This window comes from Mesoplodon bidens (genome assembly GCF_964165515.1).
Source record: "Mesoplodon bidens genome assembly, chromosome: 14".
NCBI lineage: Eukaryota > Metazoa > Chordata > Mammalia > Artiodactyla > Ziphiidae > Mesoplodon > Mesoplodon bidens.
In genome coordinates, this window is record NC_138170.1 from 15,303,122 (window position 1) to 15,319,379 (window position 16,258).

Here is a 16,258-nt window from a genome sequence, read left to right on the forward strand (position 1 = left end):
TATGCGTTAGCATACGGTATTTGTTTTTCTCTTTCTGACTGACTTCACTCTGTATGAGAGACTCTAGGTCCATCCACCTCACTACAAATAACTCAATTTCATTTCTTTTTATGGCTGAGTAATATTCCATTGTATATATTGCCAATCTTCTTTATCCATTCATCTGTCGATGGACATTTAGGTTGGTTCCATGTCCTGGCTATTGTAAATTAGTGCTGCAATGAACACTGGGGTACATGTCTCTTTTTGAATTATGGTTTTCTCAGGGTATATGCCCAGTAGTGGGATTGCTGGGGCATATGATAATTCTATTTTTAGTTTTTTAAGGAACCTCCATTCTGTTCTCCATAGTGGCTGTATCAATTTACATTCCCACCAGCAGTGCAAGAGGGTTCCCTTTTCACCACAGCCTTTCCAGCATTTATTGTTTCTAGATTTTTTGATAATGGCCATTCTGACTGGTGTGAGGTGATACCTCATTGTAGTTTTGATTTGCATTTCTCTAACGATTAGTGATGTTGAGCATCTCTCCATGTGCCTCTTGGCCATCTGTATGTCTTCCTTGGTAAAATGTCTATTTAGGTCTTCTGCCCATTTTTTAACTGGATTGTTCTTTTGATATTGAGCTCCATGAGCAGTTTGTATATTTTGGAGATTAATCCTTTGTCTGTTGTTTCATTTGCAAATATTTTCTCCCATTCAGAGGGTTGTCTTGTTTATGGTTTCCTTTGCTGTGCAAAAGCTTTTAAGTTTAATTATGTCCTGTTTGTTTATTTTTGTTTTTATTTCTGTTACTCTAGGAGGTGGCTCAAAAAAGATCTTGCTGTGATTTATGTCAAAGTGTGTTTTTCCTATGTTTTCCTCTAAGAGTTTTATGCTGTCTGGTCTTACATTTAAGTCTTTAATCCATTTAGAGTTTATTTTTGTGCATGGTGTTAGATAGTGTTCTAATTTCATTCTTTTACATGTAGCTGTCCAGTTTTCCCAACACCACTTATTGAAGAGGCTGTCTTTTCTCCATTGTATGTTCTTGCCTCATTTGTCATAAATTAGGGGCCCATATGTGCATGGGTTTATCTCTGGGCACTCTGTCCTCTACCATGGATCTGTATTTCTGTTTTTGTGCCAGTACCATACTGTCTTGATTACTGTAGCTTTGTGGTATAGTTTGAAGTCAGGGAGCCTGATTCCTCCAACTCCATTTTTCTTTCTCAGGATTGCTTTGGCTGTTTGGGGTCTTTTGTGTTTCCATACGCATTGTAAAATTTTTTTGTTCAAATTCTGTGAAGAATGCCATTGGTAGTTTTATAGGGATTGCACTGAATGTATAGATTGCTTTGGGTAGTATAGTCATTTTCACAATATTGATTCTTCCAATCCAAGAACATGGTATATTTCTCCATGTGTTTATGTCATCTTTGATATCTTTCATCAGTGTTTTATAGTTTTCTGAGTACAAGTTTTTCTCCTCCTTAAGCAGGTTTATTCCTAGGTATTTTATTCTTTTTGTTGCAGTGGTAAATGGGAGGGTTTCCTTAATTTCTCCTGATTTTTCATTGTTGGTGTATTGGCATGCCAGAGATTTCTGTGCATTAATTTCGTATCATGCAACTTTACCAAATTCATTGATTAGTTCTAGTAGCTTTCTAATGTCAGCTTTAGCATTTTCTATGTGTAGTATCATGTTATTGGCAAATATTGACAGTTTTACTTCTTCTTTTCCAATTTCTATTCCTTTTATTTCTTTTTCTTCTCTGATTGCCGTGGCTAGGACTTCCAAAACTATGTTGAATGAGAGTGGTGAGAGTGCATATCCTTGTCTTCTTCCTGATCTTAGTGGAAATGCTTTCAGTTTTTCACCATTGATTATGATGCTTGCTGTGGGTTTGTCATATATGGCCTTTATTATGTTGAGGTAGGTTCCCTCTATGCCCATTTTCTGGAGAGTTTTTTCATAAATGGGTGTTGAATTTTGTCAAAAGCTTTTTCTGCATCTATTGAGATGATCATAAGGTTTTTATTCTTTGTTAATATGGTGTATCACATTGATTGATTTGCGTATATTGAAGAATCCTTGTATCCCTGGGATAAATCCCACTCAATCATGGTGTACGATCCTTTTAATATGCTGTTGCATTCTGTTTGCTAGTATTTTGTCCAGGATTTTTGCATCTATGTTCATCAGGGATATCAGTCTGTAATTTTCTTTTTTTGTGATATCTTTCTCTGGTTTTGGTATCAAGGTGATCGTGGCTTTGTAGAATGAATTTGGGAGTGTTTCTCCCTCTGCAATTTTTTGGAAGAATTTGAGAAGGATCAGTGTTAGCTCTTCTCTAAATGTTTGATGGAATTTGCCTGTGAAGTCATCTGGTACTGGACTTTTGTTTGTTGGAAGATTTTTAGTTGGAGTTTCAATTTCATTACTTGTGATCTGTTTTATATTTTCTAATAATTCCTGGTTCAGTCTTGGAAAATTGTACCTTTCCAAGAATGTGTCCATTTCTTCATGGTTGTCCATTTTATTGGCATATAGTTGTTTGTAGTAGTCTTTTATAATCCTTTGTATTTCTGCAGTTGTGGTTTCTCCTGTTTCATTTCTAATTTTATTGATTTTTGTCCTCTCCCATTTTTCCTTGATGAGTCTGGGTAAGGGTTTATCAATTTTGTTTATCTTCTCAAAGAACCAGCTTTTAGTTTTATTGATCTTTGCTATTATTTTCTTCATTTCTATTTCATTTATTTCTGCTCTGATCTTTATGATTTCTTTCCTTCTACTGACTTTGGGTTTTCTTTGTTCTCCTTTGTCAAGTTGTTTTAAGTGTAGGGTTCAATTCTTTATTTGAGATTTTTCTTTTTTCTTGAGGTGAGATTGAATTGCTAAAAAATTCCCTGAACTGCTTTTGCTGAGTCCCATAGGTTCTAGGACATCGTGTTTTCGTTGTCATTTGTTTCTATGTATTTTTAAATTTCTTCTTTGATTTCTGCAGTGAACTGTTGGTTATTTAGTAGTGCACTGTTTAGCCTCCATATATTTGTGTTTTTTACAGTTTTTTTCCTGTAATTGATTTCTAATCTCATAGCGTTGTGGTCAGAAAAGATGCTTGATATGGCTTTAATTTTCTTTAATTTTTTGAGGCTTGATTTGTGACCCAAGATGTGATCTATCCTGGAGAATGTTCCATGTACACTTGAGAAGAAAGTGTATTCTTCCAGTTTTGGGTGGAATGTTCTATAAATATCAATTAGATCTATCTGGTCTATTGTGTCATTTAAAGCTTGTGTTTCCTTATTTATTTTCTGTTTGGATGACCTGTCCATTGGTGTATGTGGGGTGTTAAAATCCCCTACTATTAATGTGTTACTGTCGATTTCTCCTTTCATGGTTGTTAGCATTTGCCTTATGTATTGAGGTGCTCCTATGTTGGGTGCAAAAACATTTATAATTGTTATATCTTCATCTTGGATTGATCCCTTGATCATTATGTAGTGTCCCTCCTTATCTTTTGTAACAGCCTTTATTTTAAAGTCTATTTTATCTGATATGAGTATTGCTACTCCAGCTTTCTTTTGATTTCCATTTGCATGGAATATCTTTTTCTGTCCATTCACTTTCAGTCTGTATGTGTCCCTAGGTCTGAAGTGGGTCTCTTGTAGGCAGCATATATATGGGTCTTGTTTTTGTATCCATTCAGCCAGTCTGTGTCTTGGTTGGGGCATTTAGTCCGTTTACATTCAAGGTTATTATCAATATGTATGTTCCTATTACCATTTTCTTAATTGTTTTGGGTTTGTTTTTGTGGGTCTTTTTCTTCTCTTTGTTTCCTACTTAGAGAAGTTTCTTTATTATTTGTTGTGAAGCTGGTTTGGTGGTGCTGAATTCTCTTAGCTTTTGCTTGCCTGAAAAGCTTTTGACTTCCATCGAATCTGAATGAGATCCCTGCTGGGTAGAGTAATCTTGGTTGTAGTTTTTTCTCTTTCATCACTTTAAATATATCCTGCCACTCCCTTCTGGCTTGTAGAGTTTCTGCTGAAAAATCAGCTGATAACCTTATGGAGATTCCTTTGTATGTTATTTTCTGTTTTTCCCTTGCTGCCTTAATATTTTTTATTTGAATTTAATTTTTGTTAGCTTGATTAATATGTGTCTTGGTGTGTTTTTCCTAGGGTTTATCCTGTATGGGACTCTCTGTGCTTCCTGGACTTGGGTGACTATTTCCTTTCCCATGTTAGGGAAGTTTTCCACTATAATCTTTTCAAATATTTTCTCAGTCCCTTTTTTTTCTCTTCTTCTTCTGGGACCCCTATAATTCCAATGTTGGTGCATTTAATGTTGTCCCAGAGGTCTCTGAGACTGTCATCAATTCTTTTTTTTTTTTTTTTGCGGTACGCGGGCCTCTCACTGTTGTGGCCTCTCCCGTTGCGGAGCACAGGCTCTGGATGCGCAGGCTCAGCAGCCATGGCTCACAGGCCCAGCCGCTCCGCGGCATATGGGATCCTCCCGGACCGGGGCACGAACCTGTATCCCCTGCATCGGCAGGCGGACTCTCAACCACTGCGCCACCAGGGAGGCCCGCATCAATTCTTTTCATTCTTTTTTCTTTATTCTGTTCCTCGGCAGTTATTTCCACCATTTTGGCTTCCAGCTCACTTATTCATTCTTTTGCCTCAGTTATTCTGTTATTTATTCCTTCTAGTGTATTTTTCATTTCAGTTATTGTGTTGTTTATCTCTGTTTGTTTGTTCTTTAGTTCTTCTATATCTTTGTTAAGCATTTCTTATATTTTCTCAATTCGTGACTCCATTCTATTTCTGAGCTTCTGGATCATCTTTACTATCATTACTCTGAATTCTTTTTCAGGTAGATTGCTTATTTCCTCTTCATTTATTTGGTCTTGAAGGTGTTTACCTTGCTCCTTCATCTGTGACATACTGTTTTGCCATCTCTCTCTCTCTCTCTTTTTTTTTATGAGTGGGATTGTGTTCCTGTCTTACTGGTTGTTTGGCCTGAGGCTTCCAACACAGCAGTTTGTAGGCTATTGAGTAGAACTGGGTCTTGGTACTGAGATGAGGAACTCCGTGTGACCTCACTCCGATGAATATTCCCTGGGGTCTGAAGTTCTCTGTTAGTCCAGTGGTTTGGACTTGGAGCTCCCACTGCAGGAGCTTTGGCCTGACCCTGGGCTCATGAACCAACATCCCACAAACTGCGTGGGGTGGCAAAAATAAAATACAAAAAACAATAACAAAGTAAAAAATAAAATTAGACTAGAAAAATAACAGATAATGTTAGAAAGAATATAAAAATAAAAATATAGATGAATCAATAACTGGAAACTACATCAGTACCACAATAGTAAAAAAAAAAAAAAAAAGAGGAGGAGGGAAAAGAAAAAGAAAAAGGGAGAAAAGACCTTGGCTATGGAGGGTGGAGCCTAAGCAGGGCAAGGTTTGGGTAGTGGGTGGGGCCAATACTCAGGACCCACAGGGTTGGAAAAGGCACTGGGTGCTGTGGGAGCTTGGGGCTTAGGCTCAAGGAACAGAAGGGCCCCAGGCGTGCCCCCCACCCCTGTTCTCAGAAGGCTGTTCAGATGGGATCTCTGGCCTCCTCAGGAAGGAGGCAGATCCAGGCCTGATCAGGCCCCTGGTACAAGAGTGGATCAGAGCAGGAGGAATGAGTAGTGCCCCGGTGGTCTGCATTTTTTCATTCTCCCGGCTTTAGCTCTAGGACTCTGGGCCCTTGAGTTTTGTGGTCATCCCTGGGCAGAGGCTGGAGATATTATCAGATTTTTTCTATGCATGTATTCTGTCTGGGCTTGTGTGTGTGCTTTTTAAAAATTTCTTCTATATACACAGCTGATTTCAAATGTCTTAATTTTCCAAAGAACCTCACTCCAACTTATTCTCAGAGCCTTAGATGCTCTATTTATTTTTCTATTATTATTGAGAAATATTATTACTTGTAATGTCTTTCTCCCAAGCAACTGCATGTATGCAGTTCCTCTGCAGTTTTCACATATCATGGCAGCCACTACTGTCTTCTGTGGCCTCTGCCAGTCTGAAATCCAAATTATGCCACCATTCCCTTTTTGAGCTCCAAGTCAGGTGAGATAGAAGCCAGTCTCTGTGTCAGTCTACAGATCAAAATGTTGCAAACAAGTTATTCTCTGCTCCTTCTGTCCTGAGGAATGGAACTGGGAACCAGGCCACTTCATTCCGATCACACTGTGCTATTCTGGGTGGGATAAGGGTGAGTAAAAATGCTGTGAAATTTCCTACCATTCTGAATGTGGTTTTTTTCTTGATGGGGCATTTGCTTGGTTGCTGTAGATCTTTGACTGGTTTCCAGAGCTCATGTAAAGTTATTTTAGTCCGTCTATAGAGTTTTGTTTAATGTTCCCCCTCAGGAAAAGTGGCCTGGAGCTTCACAGCCCACCATCACTCCTGGTGAAGAGTTTTTAGATACAACACAAAAAGCAGTCCATGGAGGAAAAAATTGATAAGTTAGACCTTCTTAAACTTAAAAGCTTCTTCTCTGAGAAAGACACTGTTAAGAGAATTGAGAGACAAGCTACAGCTCAGGAGAAAATACTTATAAAACACATATCTGATAAAGGACAGGTTTCCAAATTATACAAAGAGTTCTTAACAATAAGAAAACAAACAACCCAGTTTAAAAGTGGGCAAAATATCTGCTCCGACACCTCACCGAAGAATATGTCAAATAATCACAAGAAAAGATGTTCAGTATCATTTGTCATTAGGGAATTGCAAATTAAAATAACATTGAGATACTGCTAACAACTATTAGAATAGATAAAAGTCATAAAACTGACAATATCAATTGCTGGCAAGGGTGCAAAGTAGAAGGAACTCTTGTTCACTGCTATGGGAAAGCAAAATGGTACAGGCAATTTGGAAGACAATTTGGCAGTTTCTCGCCATGCATCCAAGCAAATTGTGCTCCTAGGTATTTACCCAAGTGACTTGAAAATCTATGTCCACAAAAATCTTTACATAAAGGTTTATAGCTTTATTCATAATCAACCCAAACTGGAAGCAATCAAGGTGTCCTTCAATAGGTGAAACTATAAACAAACTTTGGTCTATCTATACAATGGAATATTACTCAGAAATAAAAAGAAATGAGCTATCAGGCCATGAAAAGACATAGTTTAATCCTAAATGCATGTTCCTAACCAAAAGAAACCAGTGTGAAAAGGCTACATACTGTATTATTTGCATCATAAGACATCCTGGAAAAGGGAAAACTATAGTTAAAAGATCAGTGGTTTGCAGGTGTTTGGGGGGAAGGTGGGAGGGTTGAATAAATGAAGCACAGAGGGTTTTTTTAGGGTGGTGAAAATATTCTGTATGATACTGTAATTGTGGATATGTGACACTATGTATTTGTCAGAACCTATAGAACTTTCCAGCACAAAGAATGAACCTTACTGAAATAGATAGCTAGTGGGAAGCAGCTGCATAGCACAGGGAGATCAGCTTGGTGCTTTGTGACCACCTAGAGGGGTGGATAGGGAGGGTGGGAGGGAGACACAAGAGGGATACGTATAGCTGATTCACTTTGTTATACAGCAGCAACTAACACAACAGTGTAAAGCAATTATACTTCAATAAAGATGTTAAAAAATATACTAGAAAAAAAAAGAATGAAACTTACTGTACAAAAATTTAAAAAAAATCATTTAGGAAGATCCCAGGATGGAATGAAAAATAGGACAAAACAATCTAGCTTTATTACAGATGTATGAAACAACCTCATTGAAGGGGAAAAGTTGCTGACCTAAATAACTTTGGAAATGAGTATAGTCTGTAAGACCAAAAGCAAAAGAAACTGCGTATCAGCACTCTACTCTAGTTGATAAAGTTGTTTCCCATATGAGTTCAGGTTAACAATTCTGATACTGTATACTGGAATTGAATAATTTAGTAAATGGATAGCAGATGGTGGGGTCCAGTTTTCTCATACACGAAGGGAGGAAGCTAGGATGTTCCATATCATAATTAATTAGAGACATTAGTATGACTCACGTTTAGCTTAACATAGATAGATAAATATAGAAATAATTATAGATATGTATATATACATGAGTTAGTATGCACATGTATAGTTCCTTGCCTTGTCAGCTGAGAGGGCCTAGAAGCAATGATCCTCTGGTAGCAACAAGCATAGCTCGCACTCAGATCTTGGTTTCCAATACCATTCTCCAATAAAAGGAACTGGGGTCCTTGGAGAAATCACTGATGAGGGCAGAAAATATATAAGATCAGACTGGAGACTATTGTAGTGCCAGAAAATAAGGAAGTGCTCAGACGACCCCTGCCAAAAAAAAAACCCACGCTGATGGTAGTGGGCAACAGGGCACAGAACCAATGGAAAGAGTTCCCAGTGGCCAAAGCTGAAACATTTTTGCACAATAAAATGAAGTAATACTGGATTATAACCCAAAGCATAAAATAAAGTTCCATGAGTATATAGTGATACAAATAAATAATTGACTAAATAAATAAATAAATGAATAAATAAATAAATGGAAGAGACAGAACTCCCAGGCAGAAGAATTCCAAATAATTTATGTAGATATTCCATCATCAAAACTCCCACTTCTTAAGTCTGAGCTGTAGATAGTGACTTCATTCCAAAGACTGCAGCATGAAAACGAGGAATAAAAGAGTACAGATGGTTCCTGACATACAACGGTTTGACTTACGAGTTTTCTACTTTATGATGGTGCAAAAATGATACATATTCAGTAGAATCTGTACTTTGAATTTTGATTTTTTCCTGGCTAGCAATATTTGGTACAATATTCCTTCATGATGCTGCGCAGTGGCAGCGAGCCTCAGCTCCCAGTCAGCTGTGTGATCACAAGGGTAAACAACAGACACACTTAGAATCATTCTGTATCCAGACAACTACCCTGGTTTTCATTTTCAGCACAGTATTCAATAAATTACAGATCTCATTCAACACTTTATTGTAAAATAGGCTTTGTGTTAGGTGATTTTGCCCAACTGTACGCTAATGTAAGTTTTCTGAGTGTGTTTAATATAGGTTAGGCTAAGCTATGGTGTTCGGTAGGTGAGGTGTATCAAATGTATTTTCGACATGATATTTTCAACTCACGATCTGTTTATCAGGATGTTACCCCATCATAAGTCGAGGAAGATCTGTAACTTTTATAGTGGAGAAACCTGACAGACACTGCCTCAACCAGGATGAAGGTCAAGATCAACAGTGATAAGTGATCTTAATAGTATATACTCTTCATATAATGTAATGAAAATGGCAGTATACCTCTGTAGTGTTCCTCCCAGGAACACAGTCTAATCATGAGAAAAACATCAGAAGAATCCAAATTGAGGGACATTCTATAAAATGCCTGACCAGTATTCACAAAATTGTCTAGGTCATAAAAAACAAGGAAAGTCAGGGAATGTGTCACAGCCAAGAGAAACCTAAGGACACATGATGACTACATGTAATATGGAATCCTGGATGGCATCCTGGAACACATAAAGGACACTGGGTAAAATCTAAGGAAATAAGAACGAAATATGGACTTTAGTTAATAATAATAATGTCTCAATATTGGTTCCTTAATTATAACAATAATTATAATTACCATACTAATGTAAGATATAAATGATGTAAGATATAAATACTGGGGTGTATGGCAACTCTCAGTACTATCTTTGCAGTATCTGGAACAGGCACCATTTACTTATAATTTTTTTGGCCTCACCTCATTTGTTTTTCCCCAGCCTCCTCTGAGATAGGATGGTCCTGTATTCATGTTGGGAAACCAAGGCGAAGAGAGCAGTAGTGAGTGTGCCAAATGTTCACTGCAGAGCTGGGATTGAAATCCAGTCCAGACCAACTCCACAGTCCCTGTACCCACTGTATATTCCACTTCTCAATGCCCTTCAGCCAAAGACCACCAGGAGCATACTTGTAGTTGTACAATTTGAGCATATGCTTTGTTGATGAGGGAGAATACACACCATCGTGAACCTTGTTGTGTTCTAGCAATAGTGCGTGAAAAAGAACCTATTACAGGATTTGACCTCTGATTAGGTCATTGGAGGGTATGTCTATGATTTGGAGGTTTGTTGCAGATTCAGTGCTGTTAGAATGTTGTCAAATTAGGAATGAAAGTGGGGACCTTATTACCAACTTTACAGAAATAAAAAGGAATATAAGAGAATATTATGAATATCTGTATGTCAACAAATTAGATAACCTAGATGAAATGGATAAATTCATAGAAACACATAAACTACCAAATTGACTCAAGAAGAAATAAACATTCTGAATAGACTTCTAACAAGTAAAGAGATTGAGTCAGTAATAAGACTTCCAACAAAGAAAAGCCCTGGTCCAACTAGCTTCACTGATGATTCTACTAAATATTCAAAGAAAAACTAACACATTCTTTTTTAAAATATTAATTTATTTTTATTGGAGTATAGTTGCTTTACAATGTTGTGTTAGTTTCTACTGTACAGCAAAGTGAATCAGCTATACATATACATATATCCCTTCTTTTTTGGATTTCCTTTCCATTTAGGTCACCACAGAGCATTAAGTAGAGTTCCCTGTGCTATACAGTAGGTTCTCATTAGTAATCTATTTTATACATAGTATCAGTAGTGTATATATGTCAATCCCCATCTCCCAATTCATCCCACCCCCCACTTTTGTTCTCTATGTCTGTGTCTCTATTTCAGCTTTGCAAATAAGATCATCTATACCGTTTTTTTAGATTCCACATATATGCGTTAGTATATGATATGTTTTTCTCTTTCTGACTTACTTCACTCTGTATGACAGTCTCTAGGTCCATCCGCATCTCTACAAATGACCCAATTTTGTTCCTTTTAATGGCCGAGTAATATTCCATTGTATATATGTACCACATCTTCTTTATCCATTCCTCTGTTGATGGACATTTAGGTTGCTTCAATGTCCTGGCTATTGTAAGTAGTGCTACAGTGAACATTGGGGTGCATGTGTCTGTTTTTTTTTTAATTTAAAAAAAGTTTTAATTTTTTAATTAAAAAAAGTATTGTTGGCTGCTTTGGGTCTTCGTTGCTGCACGCGGGCTTTCTCTAGTTGCGGCGAGTGGGGGCTACTCTTCATTGTGATGCGTGGGCTTCTCATTGTGGTGGCTTCTCTTGTTGCAGAGCACGGGCTCTAGGTGCGTGGGCTTCAGTAGTTGTGGCACGTGGGCTCCATAGTTGTGGCTCACAGGCTCTAGAGCGCAAGCTCAGTAGTTGTGGCGCATGGGCTTAGTTGCTCCACAGCATGTGGGATTTTCCTGGACCTGGGCTCGAACCCGTGTCCCCTGCATTGGCAGGTGGATTCTTAACCACTGTGCCACCAGGGAATTCCCGTGCATGTGTCTTTTTGAATGAAGGTTTTCTCAGGGTATATGCCCAGCAGTGGGATTGCTGGGTCATATGGTAGTTCTATTTTTAGTTTTTAAAGGAACCTCCATACTCTTCTCCATAGTGGCTGTATCAATTTACATTCCCACCAACAGTGCAAGAGGTTTCCCTTTTCTCCACACCCTCTGCAGCATTTATTGTTTGTAGATTTTTTTGATGATGGCCATTCTGACTGGTGTGAGGTGATACCTCATTGTAGTTTTGATTTACATTTCTCTAATAGTGATGTTGAGCATCTTTTCGTGCCTCTTAGCCATCTGTATGTCTTCTTTGGAGAAATGTCTCTTTAGGTCTTCTGGCCATTTTATGATTGGGGTGTTTGTTTTTTTGACATTGAGCTGCATGAACTGTTTGTTTGTATATTTTGGAGATTAATCCTGTCAGTTGCTTCGTTTGCAAATATTTTCTCCCATTCTGAGGGTTGTCTTTTTGTCTTGTTTATGGTTTCCTTTGCTGTGCAAAAGCTTTTAGGTTTAATTAGCTCCCATTTGTTAAAAACTAACACATTCTTTTAAAACTCTTTCAAAAAAGAGGAAAGAATACTTAACTCATTCTTTGAGACCACTATTACCCTGAAACCAAAGCCAAAGACATCACAAGAAAAGAAAACTGTAGACCAATATCCCTTACTAATATAGGTGCAAAAATCCTCAAAAAAAGCCACAAAAAACATAGCAAACCAATCCAGCAGTACATTAAAAGGATTATACATCATGACCAAGTGAGATATATTCCAGGGGTGCAAGGTTGATTCAACATACAAAATCTATCAGTGTAATACACCACATCAACAGAATAAAGAAAGAAATCCACATGATCATTTTAATAGATGAAAAGCATTTGACAAAAATCCAGCACCTTTCATGATACAAACATTCAACAAACTATGAGTAGAAAGGAACTTCCTCTGACAAAGAGCATCTATGAAAAATCCACAGTTCACATAATACTTAATGGTTTAAGACTGAAACCTGGGACTTCCCTGGTGGTCCAGTGGGTAAGACTCCGCGCTCCCAATACAGGGGGCCCAGGTTTGATCCCGCCCCCTGCGTGCCACAATGAAGATCCCATGTGCCACAACTAAGACCCGGCGTAGCCTAAATAAATAAATAAATACTGAAAACTTTCCTGCTAATATCAGTATCAAGACAATGATGTATACTCTTGCCACTTTTATTCTACATTGGACAGGACTTACTAGCCAGATAAATTAGGCAAGAAAAAGAAATGAAAGTTTCCGAATTGGAAACACACACACACACACACACAAATACACACACCTTTGAGAGAGAATAAACCAGTTCAGCAAACTTGCAGGATACAGATTAACACACAAAACTTTGTTGTATTTCTACACAATGACAATGAACAAGCCAAAAAGGAAATGAAGAAAATATTGGGTTGGTCAAGAGGTTTGTTTGTTTTTTTCCATAAGATGCCTCTAGTAGCACTTAGTTGTCTTCAACTTCATTTGAAACAATTTTTTTTAAAATGTTGAGCCTTCTTTTAATTAATTTATTTTTATTTTTGGCTGTGTTGGATCTTCATTTCTGTGCAAGGGCTTTCTCTAGTTGTGGCAAGCGGGGGCCACTCTTCATCGCGGTGCGCAGGCCTCTCACTGTTGTGGCCTCTCTTGTTGCGGAGCACAGGCTCCAGACGTGCAGGCTCAGTAGTTGTGGCTCACGGGCCCAGTTGCTCCGCGGCATGTGGGATCTTCCCGGACCAGGGCTCGAACCTGTGTCCCCTGCATTGGCAGGCAGACTCTCAACCACTGCGCCACCAGGGAAGCCCTCGAAACAATTTTGTTAGATTGTATGTGACAGCTGTCATAGCAATGTGCATTTAAAACAAGACTTATCAAAATTGGTGAATTTTTGTGTAGCTATTTTAATATTGAAGATGGAAGAAAAACAACATTTTCAGCGTATTATGCGTTATTATTTCAAGAAAGGTAAAAATGCAACTGAAACACAAAAAAAGATTTGTGCAGTGTATGGAGAAGGTGCTGTGACTGATTGAATGTGTCAAAAGTGGTTTGTGAAGTTTTGTGCTGGAGATTTCTCACTGGATGATGCTTCACAGTCGGGTAGACCAGTTGAAGTTGATAGCGATGACATCGAGACATTAATTGAAAACAATCAATATTATAACACGCAGGAGATAGCAGACATATTCAAAATATCCAAATCAAGCAGTGAAAATCATTTGCAACAGCTTGGTTATGTTAATCGCTTTGATGTTTGGGTTCCACAGAAGTTAAGTGAAAAAAACCTTCTTGACCGTATTTCTACATGTGATTCTCTACTTAAACGTAATGAAAATATTCTGTTTTTGAAACAAATTGTGACGGGTGATGAAAAGTAGATACTATACAATAATGTGGAATGGAAGAGATCGTGGGGCAAGTGAAATGAACCACCACCAACCACACCAAAGGCTGGTCTTCATCCAAAGAAAGTGATGTTGTGTATATGGTGAGGTTGGAAGGGACTCCTCTATTATGAGCTCCTTCTGGAAAACCACCACTCCCATTAGACCAACTGAAAGCAGCACTCGATGAAAAGTGTCCAGAATTAATCAACAGAAAATGCATAATCTTCCATCAGGATAACGAAAGACCACACGTTTCTTTGATGACCAGGCAAAAACTGTTGCAGCTCGTCTGGGAAGTTCTGATTCTTCCGCCATATTCACCAGACATTGCACCTTTGTATTTCCATTTATTTCGGTCTTTACAGAATTCTCTTAATGGAAAAAATTTCAGTTCCCTGGAAGACTGTAAAAGGCACCTGGAACAGTTCTTTGCTCAAAAAGATAAAAAGTTTTGGGAAGATGGAATTATGAAGTTGCCTGAAAAATGGCAGAAGGTAGTAGAACAAAAGGGTGAATACGTTGTTCATTAAAGTTCTTGGTGAAAATGAAAAATGTGTCTTTTATTTTTATGTAAAAACCGAAGGCACTTTTTGGCCCACCCAAAATTATCCTGTGCACATAACCCGAATGTGTCTGCAATTACTGTACCCAGTATAACTGTGTTAATTATGACTTACAACAGTAATCAACTTGTCCTTTTTTCTTTAGACATGAGACTTCTAGACAGAAGTATAAAAACTCAAATATCTTATGAGTACTCATATTACTTTAAAGTTTTGACATGGCAAAAATATATTATCATCCAAAGTCATTTGCATATTTTGTTACTCAGCTGATATTTTAAGAAATAAGGGTAAATTAAAATTCTTTATCAGTTTTTTCTTTTCAAAAACTGTAACAAATATTTAAAGATTAATTTAGGTCTAAGGTTTTAAAGTTAACAATCTGCACATTAAAATTTTTTTAACATATTTTCTTCATGAATTGAGGTAATGTAATATAAATACTATTTATAAAGGTATAAAAATTTATATTTTTATATATGTTGTATTTGAATAAAATAATGGATATCTTTTAAAGCTATATATATAGCTTTTAGATTCAGCCTTGGCCTAGTACAAAGCAAACTATTGTGCTAACCAGTTTTTCACTGTAAATTGTTAGGCTGAATCCCGTCAAAGCTTCAGGTTTGGTTGGTATGTTGCCTCTCAAATACCTGCCCTAAGAGTTATCTGGAAAACCCAGGTAACAGCAGAAACCTGTTTGTATTTTTTTCCCTTTTCCAGGTGTATGGTGTTTCTTAAGCCTGCAGATGAGGGTCCCGTGGGGTGAAAGTAGGAAGGTGTTTGGGAGTTTCAGGTGATTCTTCCAAAGGAGCAAGTTTAGGATCTCTGAGATACTCTGACTGAGGTAAAGTCTGCCAACAAAATCTTTTATTTTGTAAATGAGGGTTTATATGAAACTCAGCTGTTCAGTGGCTTTGTCACCTTATGAACTGCTTTGGTGTAGAAAGAAAATCCCAAGCCTTAAACATGTCTCGATTTTGCAACTGCACACAGGAGCCCCTGCTAGTGAGACTGTACAAGGCCCAGGTCTGCCATGAGGCCGACGCGCCGGAGCTCTGAGTGGACAGGAAGCTGGTGTCCCAAGTCTCAGGCAGAGCATAGGCTGGGAAAGCAATGGGGCTGGTTCTGCTGAGCTTTGCTGCAAAGCAGAGAAAAGGTCAGACTTAAAATCTCTCTGTACAATGCTCTAACTAAACCACTCTGAGCTGGACGGGTGGATTTCTTCATCGTGTAATTGACCTCAAACGGAACATTTATGTCTGGCGTCTCTGGTTACCCAGCAAAGACTGGCTTTAGAGATTGGAAAAAGGAGGATGAGTAAAGGCAGCTGGAGCAGGCAACACTTTCTGAGAGATTAAACCAAACTGCCCATGGAACTTGCCTGGTATCTGTATGGTCTCTACAAGCACCACTTGGAGGAGCTGTGGGAGTTTTGAAATTGGAAAAGGGTCAACATGCTTCTTTTCAGATGTGTGAACTTTTTTCTATCAAGGGCCTTTTTTTTAATATAAATTTATTTATTTTTGGCTGCATTGGGTCTTTGTTGCTGGGCACGGGCTTTCTGTAGTTGCGGCGAGCGGGGGCTACTCTTTGTTGCGGTGCGCGGGCTTCTCATTGCGGTGGCTTCTCTTGTGGAGCACGGGCTCTAGGCGCGCGGGCTTCAGTAGCTGTGGCACGTGGGCTCAGTAGCTGTGGCTCATGGGCTCTAGAGTGCAGGCTCAGTAGTTGTGGCGCACGGGCTTAGTTGCTCCGCGGCATGTGGGATCTTCCTGGACCAGGGTTCGGACCCGTGTCCCCTGCATTGGCAGGTGGATTCTTAACCACTGCGCCACCAGGGAAGTCCCTATCAA